The sequence below is a fragment of the Equus asinus genome, chromosome 29 (genome assembly GCF_041296235.1).
Source record: "Equus asinus isolate D_3611 breed Donkey chromosome 29, EquAss-T2T_v2, whole genome shotgun sequence".
In the NCBI taxonomy this organism is placed as follows: domain Eukaryota; kingdom Metazoa; phylum Chordata; class Mammalia; order Perissodactyla; family Equidae; genus Equus; species Equus asinus.
The window spans coordinates 42,365,894-42,373,481 of NC_091818.1; the positions used below are offsets into that span (position 1 = coordinate 42,365,894).

At 40.8% G+C, this 7,588-nt stretch overlaps 1 long non-coding RNA gene across 1 annotated transcript; it reads left to right on the top strand.

The window, feature by feature from the left end:
- Positions 1-2,244: 2,244 nt before the first annotated feature.
- On the top strand, positions 2,245-3,822 carry LOC123282064 (uncharacterized). Its single transcript, XR_006521979.2, has 3 exons — positions 2,245-2,356; positions 2,555-2,694; positions 3,584-3,822. It is a non-coding gene; the product is annotated as an uncharacterized lncRNA (long non-coding RNA).
- Positions 3,823-7,588: the final 3,766 nt, after the last annotated feature.

Below are 7,588 nucleotides of genomic sequence, written 5' to 3' on the forward strand. Positions count from 1 at the left end.
TGTTGAAGATGCTCACAGCAGTTCACCGACTCGTGCTTTAGTTCAGGGGCTAGAAATAGCTCCAAAAATTTGCTTGATTGGTTGGCTGAATCATGGACCCAAAGGTGGCCTACATTAAATGAAATGAAATGTCAGAATTTCTTTGCATGCTGTAGAGAAAGATATCCAAAGGTGTCGGGAGTTGGGGTGTAAGAGAGGATTCACCAGGTGGGACCTGCTCATCCACCTGGGATGAGCTTCTTGTCTCATGCGCTGTGGTAGGGGCTGCTTATCTGATTCTGAGCCATAAAGTTACTCACCAACCTGACAGCCCGTCAGGACCTCGGTGCTGTCTAATCCACCAAGACATATTATTTTTTATCTTTTGCGAGAACTTTCAAATAGGTTATTACAACTCACGAAGGTAGGCAAGATTTACTCTATTCCTTTTTTTCTGAATTGGGAAGACTGAAGTCGCTTAAAATTATGCAGTTTTTTGTATTAATAAAGTTAGTACATATATCTGTATAGCCATTCCTCCAGATAGCTAAACAATTAAGAGAATAATAGATCAATAGTAAATTTGATTCGATTATAAGCTGTGCATTTATCACATCTAACATTAAGGAAGAATAACTCAAGTTACAAACTTAAAATACCTTAATAAGGTTGTACAAACCACATTCAGAATATAACTGTGGTAAAAATACATCATAGTCTGCATTACACAGAGTAAGTAAGATGTGTGGGAAATGACTTGCCCTTTTCTTCCATTAAAGGGCAGAGTTTTTTGAAAAAGGACGGTTCAATTTCCTCCCTCCAAGCTGCCTTTTTAAAACAACATAATATAACACATATTTTGACGCAGCTCCACATGACTCAGAGGCCCTTCTTAAAATAAGACCAGACCACATTCATGGAGACTGAATCACCTCTAACCTTTCGAACTTGGTGAGGATTACTAACCGGGATATGTTTTCATTCCTAAGATAGTATGGGAAAGTTTGGATTTTGACGGTTAACCTAACATTCAATCAATTATATTTTCACTGGAACTCTAAAGAAGTTTTGTTTTTCTCCTTCTCTCAACAAGAATGAAACACAACCCACCACGTAAAAACTATGTATTTTCCAATGTAAATAAAGATTACCCATCTCCAGAAAATAAGCATTGATTCCTGACATGATGTTAAAAAAAAAAAAAAGGGCAAAGTAGCTTATGCAAGTATGTGATGTTCATCCACATTAGGACCTCCTTCCAGCATTTTAGCTCTGAGAGACACATTTATCTTCTGAGTTCATTATGACAGGAGACAGTTCCTGCTCCAGGCCCGGGAAAACTTTTTGGTAAAAGTCAGACACAATCTGGCGTTTTTCTTCTGATTAAAAATTGAGACATAAACGTACACACCACTAGCACATACTGACCAGTCTACACTGCATTGCACACCAAGCAAGAGCGACTCCTTCACATTTGCACAATTCTGCATGAAAGCTGGAAGACTGATGTGTTTAAGCAGAATGGCACTGGCAGATCAGAAGGACAACGAAACTTGATCTTCAACTTCGAAGACCTGGATTCGAATCCTTTTCTTTTTTTCCTGCCAGACTGTAGCTCTCAATTTCTTTATTTGAAAAATGAGGATGAATAATATCTACTTCAACTGTGAATAAGCAATCTCATGCATATGGACATGTTCTTTGGGTCTCGAGGACTGTCCACTTCGTAGACGCGATTGCTGTTAGTAACAGCGAATGTGGAGCGTGAAGCTCTATGACTAACGAGCCTGAACTCCTGAGACTGATCTCTTTCAGCCACTTAGTAAGAGTTTCCTTAGTGACTGGGGCCCAGAAGATAGAGAACTGCAATCACTTCCTGTGAGTGATGTCTTTCCCTCAATTGTACAATGAGTAACATTTATAACATTCGCTTTTAAGCACCAGCCTATTTGAGAACCATACTTCCCCCAGGCATCTGGTTAAATCAGCCTCAGCATAGTGATGGCTTTGGCAGCCCAGCGCTGCTCTTTGTGTCCCTCCCTCCCCTCGTCCTCACCCCCAACCACATTTACAGACAGTCAAGTTTCTCTCTAACCCCCTCCCGGACATCCAATTGATTAAGTCATGGAGTAGAGGAGAAAATTCTTGCCTGGAACAGTCATCTTGCAGATGTGCCCACATTCGGGGTTGGTCCAGCATGTCACATCCTGGTGGGAAATGACTGTGTATGTTTTGTTCATATTCAAGGTCCTGTTGACAAAAGCAAATGTGGCAGGTGTCCCTCTGAAATGATCACATGGTGACCTTTCTTAGTCAAACAAAATCAATATTATCGTGAGTCTCCTCGCCTGCGCACAAATGCACGTCTACCTTTATGGTGAGTATAGCACCCTTTTTCACTGAGATTTTAAAAAGTTTAATGATAACAATAATAATAGTAATCCTTTCTCTGTTGCCCACTTCCCGGTCCCATTTCTTGATTTTTCAGTTGGGGGGGCAAAATGTCTGGCAACTCAGCATGCAAACTGATTTCCATCTCTTTCTCTTCCCCCTACCCTCCCCCAACTCCTGCCAGCCCTCATTTATCCTCGTTTATGCAATTATAGTAACCAGCGGGCACTTTGGCTCCCTTTTCCTGGAGGCAAACTTTTTTCACAGTTTCAACTTACTCAGAGGAAGATAAAAAAAAAAAGCTGAAGCACAGCGAGCAAATAAGTAAGTAAACGCACAAAGGCCCACTGTGGTCGTCCGCAAGGATGCTGGAGAGCAGCCTTAAGCAACAAATGTCTGGCTGTTGAAACAGCGAGACAGGACTAAACCCATGGGGCCACATCTGGGAGTGTGAGTGTGTGAATGGGGTTTAGCCGGCCTCCCACACAACAGGAATTCCACCAGAACTATGTGCTCTGTATGGGAGGACAGAAAAAAACGTGTTTGGAACATCACTAAGGAAGCCCAGATACATTATCTTCACCAGAGCACAAAGGCCAGTTCAGTGAGTGCCCGACTCAAAATGACTAAAACGGAGAGCATGCGTTTAACGCTGCTGATGAAGCAGGGGAGTAGAGAAAAGGGTAGACACATCTTTTACGCACTGACAAGAACAGGATGTCTCCCTTCTCCCAGCACGGGGAAGATTTGCACTGCTCTTTTTCATGTCTGTGGGTTTTTGCAGGCAGAGGATAATTAAAATAAAGGCTTTTTGGTTTTTTCATTCAAAGGTTTTGGCTGCCATAAATTTATCTTTCCAATATCAAGATATTCTTTTCCTGCTTTGACACGTGTAAAGTAGATTTTGTTTCAATATGTAGTATGCATTTCTCAGAGTATGTTGTGACCCCAGAATCATGTTTGACCTCAGAGTTTTGAGTATGTTTTGACTTCAAAACTCCTACTCCAAGAAGACACATTTCGTATGCACTGCTGTGTGTGTGTTGTGTAACAGAGCCCGAAATTTTCTCCAGCAGCTTAGTTCCATTTTAATGTCAGTTAATTTTTAGCATTATTAATAACACAGCAAATTACCCTCTAAAAATAAGTTGAAATATGTTTTTATTTGTGAAGTTTAGGCAATAATAACACCGTCTGCAATATCCTTTAACAGATTACCAACTATAAAAGGACAACAGGAGCAATAGTTCGTTTCATCATCGTGACTTCCTCGCTATTCCTAAGGCACGTGCTGTGTAACTGTTATTTCAGTGTGGGTCAGCCGGACTTCGGTCTCTCCGTGCTTCTCAATTTCTTCTGCATGTTGTCTTGCATTATTTACTTTTCTGCTGTTGCATTTTGGTTATAACGTTAAAAATTCAGACTATTAAAATATAAAGTTATTAATTCTTTTTCAAGTTGTCCACGTGGAAGAGTCTACAGTCAGTTTCTTAATCCAGCAGCAAAATGAGTTCGATCTTATGTCTCAGTGAGGACCCCGCATGCTGAGGAAGGATTTCACGCTTGCTAAATGTGTGGGTTGGAAGTGGTGGTGAATTTTTCCGTTGTCTCTTAAGGCAACAATAAAAATTTGGCACTTTTTACACACACATGTACATGTATATATCTTTACAGATTACACTCATACTTTTCTATTTGATTATTATTTTCTTTTTTGGCTGGCAGCTTGAAGCAGATGTGGTTCTAGGAAACCAGTGTATAACCCATGGGATTCAACAAGTGTAACTCAAACCTCACATGTTCAGGAGAAATATTTGGCTCTTGTAATCAAGACACCTGGAAGTTAGTCTATATGACGGGCATGAATTAATGCTGATAGGATATGAAAGAAACCGGCACGCAAGAGTTTGTAAGCACAGGCATAAAATTAATTCAAACCATTAAATTTGAAGTGTAAGAATAAATTCGTAATTTTCAAGAAAAAATAAATAACCCAGGACAATAAGACAAACTTTGTAGAAAATAACAATTGAAAAGTAGAGATTCTAAGATGCACGTTGCTGCTGTTTAAAACCCTTTAACCTATTTTCTCTATTTTCATTAACCCATTGAGTTCAAAGCGCTTATTAAACATCTACACTGTAACAGTACAATACAATTGATACACAAACATGCATTGTTTTTTAGTAGGAATTGCAGTAGATAATTCTGATATCTTAGTTAAAAGGATAAATTTAATCTAGCTGGAAGATAAATTCCCAACATTTTTTTAAAAATGCACATTTTGCTTGTAATCTAAGCCCTGGAGTATAAAAGTGGTATTTACATTATCTAGAGAGAGGTTTATATTGTTTATCAGTAGCTAGGCAAAAGGTGTGGTGTGACTCAGAGAAGAACTGAGCACACAGCACTGAGGAGCACATTTTAATGAGCCTTCACAGCCTGATTCAATGATCATCATCTAAATACATTTGAGACAAATTTCAAATTAAGGACCATGCAGAATAGAGCGTTTTATGACCAGCATGCATCCATTTAACATCATATTATTGTACAACTGAACATCTATACAAAAGCATTCAAAAATATCAAAGATTAAAACTATACTCTCTATGAAAACACAAGACACAGACACTTCAGGAAAGATTCATTCAAGATCCTTTAACTCAGGCCCAGATCGCGAAGAACCCAGACAGGTATAAGCGCTAAAACGTAAATATATTAATAAAAAATAAAATCACAACTTGATTCTGTTATTCAACTGCAGGCAAAACCAGCTCTCAAGATAATTTAACACTGCAGACAACTCCAAGAATTAAATAGGCTTCTTCCCCTCAGCCTTCCTGCCTCCTCCCCAGGTTTCTGAGGTTTTAAGTGTATCTATTTTTATATCTGGGATAGAGTGATTTTTGATGAGCATCTATTCATGTAAAATAACAATAATGACCATAACAATCTACAGGAGTTAATTTGGCATTTAAGATATAAAACTGCCTGCAAAAAACGCCCCTAACCAGTACAAAAGTGTGCAACCGAATTTATGCCTGCAATGATGGTATTTTTCTATTAACTTGCAGAGTAGCACGTTTTTACTCTGAGAATTCATTTTCTAGCCAACTTGCATCAGAATGAAAGGAAAATGCCAATCTGCTATTTCATAGCCATCAAAGAACACAGACTACTAATGGGGGCGTTAATCTTGGGGATAATATGTAATTTGACGTACGTTTATGTATTAAAACAATATGAAATTAATTTTTGCAGAATGGATAAAAATAGACAAAGTCATGATTTTCTCCATCAAACTCTGCGACACGCCCCTTACTTACAGCACATCATCAGAATAACAATGTCTTATTTCTCTCGATCTGAATAAACATGCATCAGAGAGCATGTGTATTCGTAATTCTCATTTAATTTGTATCACATTTTGACTACCCATTTAAAAGTGGGAAGATGTATCCTAGAATGATAACAAACCTATTTAACAGCCGTTATTGCAGAGGCCATGAATAACCAGCAAAGACATTGTGGAAAGCACCAGAAAGGACATGCCCGTGTGAACTGGCTGAGTATGTGCCCTGCCTGCCACCAAATTAATCCTGAGACAACATCTCCTTCAGTCTGTTTTCCTTAGGGATGGGGTACTGGAAAAGCAGGGCCTCGTGGCCAGGATGCCTGCATGCAGGACCCAATGCAACTGTTCTCCACTGTTTATTTCTGAGACTCCCTGAGTCTCTCTGAGTATCTTCATTGGGGCAATAAAAAATAATACACACCCACACCATGACAAATCCATGAAGGAAGCATTCGTAATTTCGTTATCCTCATGTTTACTTGTACTAAGCAGCAGGAAGTTAAAGTCAGCAGACACAAAACAAAACAAAACATGAAAAAACACCCAACGTCCGACGTCAAGCTCTTTGTCCCCACTCAAGCTCTCCTGTGCTCCCCTCACTCGGCGTAGTCACAAACTGTGTTCTATACACCACATCTGTTGGGAGCGTTGGCTGTGAGGGAGAAGCAGGCAAGAGCAGGAAGCAGGCAAAGCTCAGTATTGCTGCTCCTTCTGAAGTGACCACCGGCTGGTGGGCTGAATGGCCCCAAGTGTCCTCAAAGAAAGGGGTTCCTAGATTCCAGGCATGCTGGAATAACTCTAGTGCATAGTTGGAACTGGCCATGAGGATGGAAACAGGTCATGGTTTTCTTGTAATTTCATCTCATTAGCTTAAAAAAAGCCACCTTTAATCTCTCATCACTTAGGAAATTCCAAGGGTTTGGGGAGCTCTGTGCCAGAAACTGAGGATGAAGACCAAATACAAATCATAGTGTCACGCTTGGCTTTGGTATCCTGTAGCTTCGCTCACAATGGGCCGGGCCAGCTGTGCCAGCACTGATAGCAGCGGCGACCTTCCTTCTCTAGGCCCTGCCATTGCTCATACCTCTCTGGACACTGTCTGGCTCCTCTCCAGCCCACCGGCCCCCCACAGCCTCCTGGTGAGAGTCCCCTCTCCCCCCACCCCTTCTTCCTCCCTGGCCACCCTCCCCATGGAGTCCCCATTATCTATCTACTTCAGGCCAATCCTCGGAGCTTCGGAGGGTCATAAGACATCTCAGCTGAATGTCTCAGAGCCTCGTCAAACCCCAAATCCTGTCTGTGAACCCCCAGCTCCCCAGATGTGATCGGGTCATTCTCCAGTCCTCTGGCTCTCTTGGTGTCCCCCCCGCCCCCCAACCCCAAACCGCCTCACGCTCTCACTGCACAACACCCTTCGCTTTCACACCTTTGTCGGGGTTTGCACTGTGCAGTCGGTCCAGCTTCCCGCTTCAGTCTTGGCCAAACTAAGAAAACAGGGGCAGTGTTGGCTTTTGCTCACCACTATATCCACATAAATTAAGTATTGGTTAACAAATTTGAAAATGTGGATTATAGATTTTTTTCACAATTGAAATGCCTTTACTGTTCTTGCCAATTACACAGAAATATATACTTGGTATGAAAAACAAAAGGCCTACAAGCCCCCCCAACACACAGAAGAATGAATTCAGACATAAACTCTGCTCACCACCCAAAAACATGCCACTTCCCAGACATGATAACTATTTGATTTTTATTCTCAGACTTACACTCAGATATGTGTGAGTGCATTGGTGTTTGCAAATGTTATAAAAATGAGATCATAACACAATAAGCTGTTTTGAAACCTGTTTTTTCTTC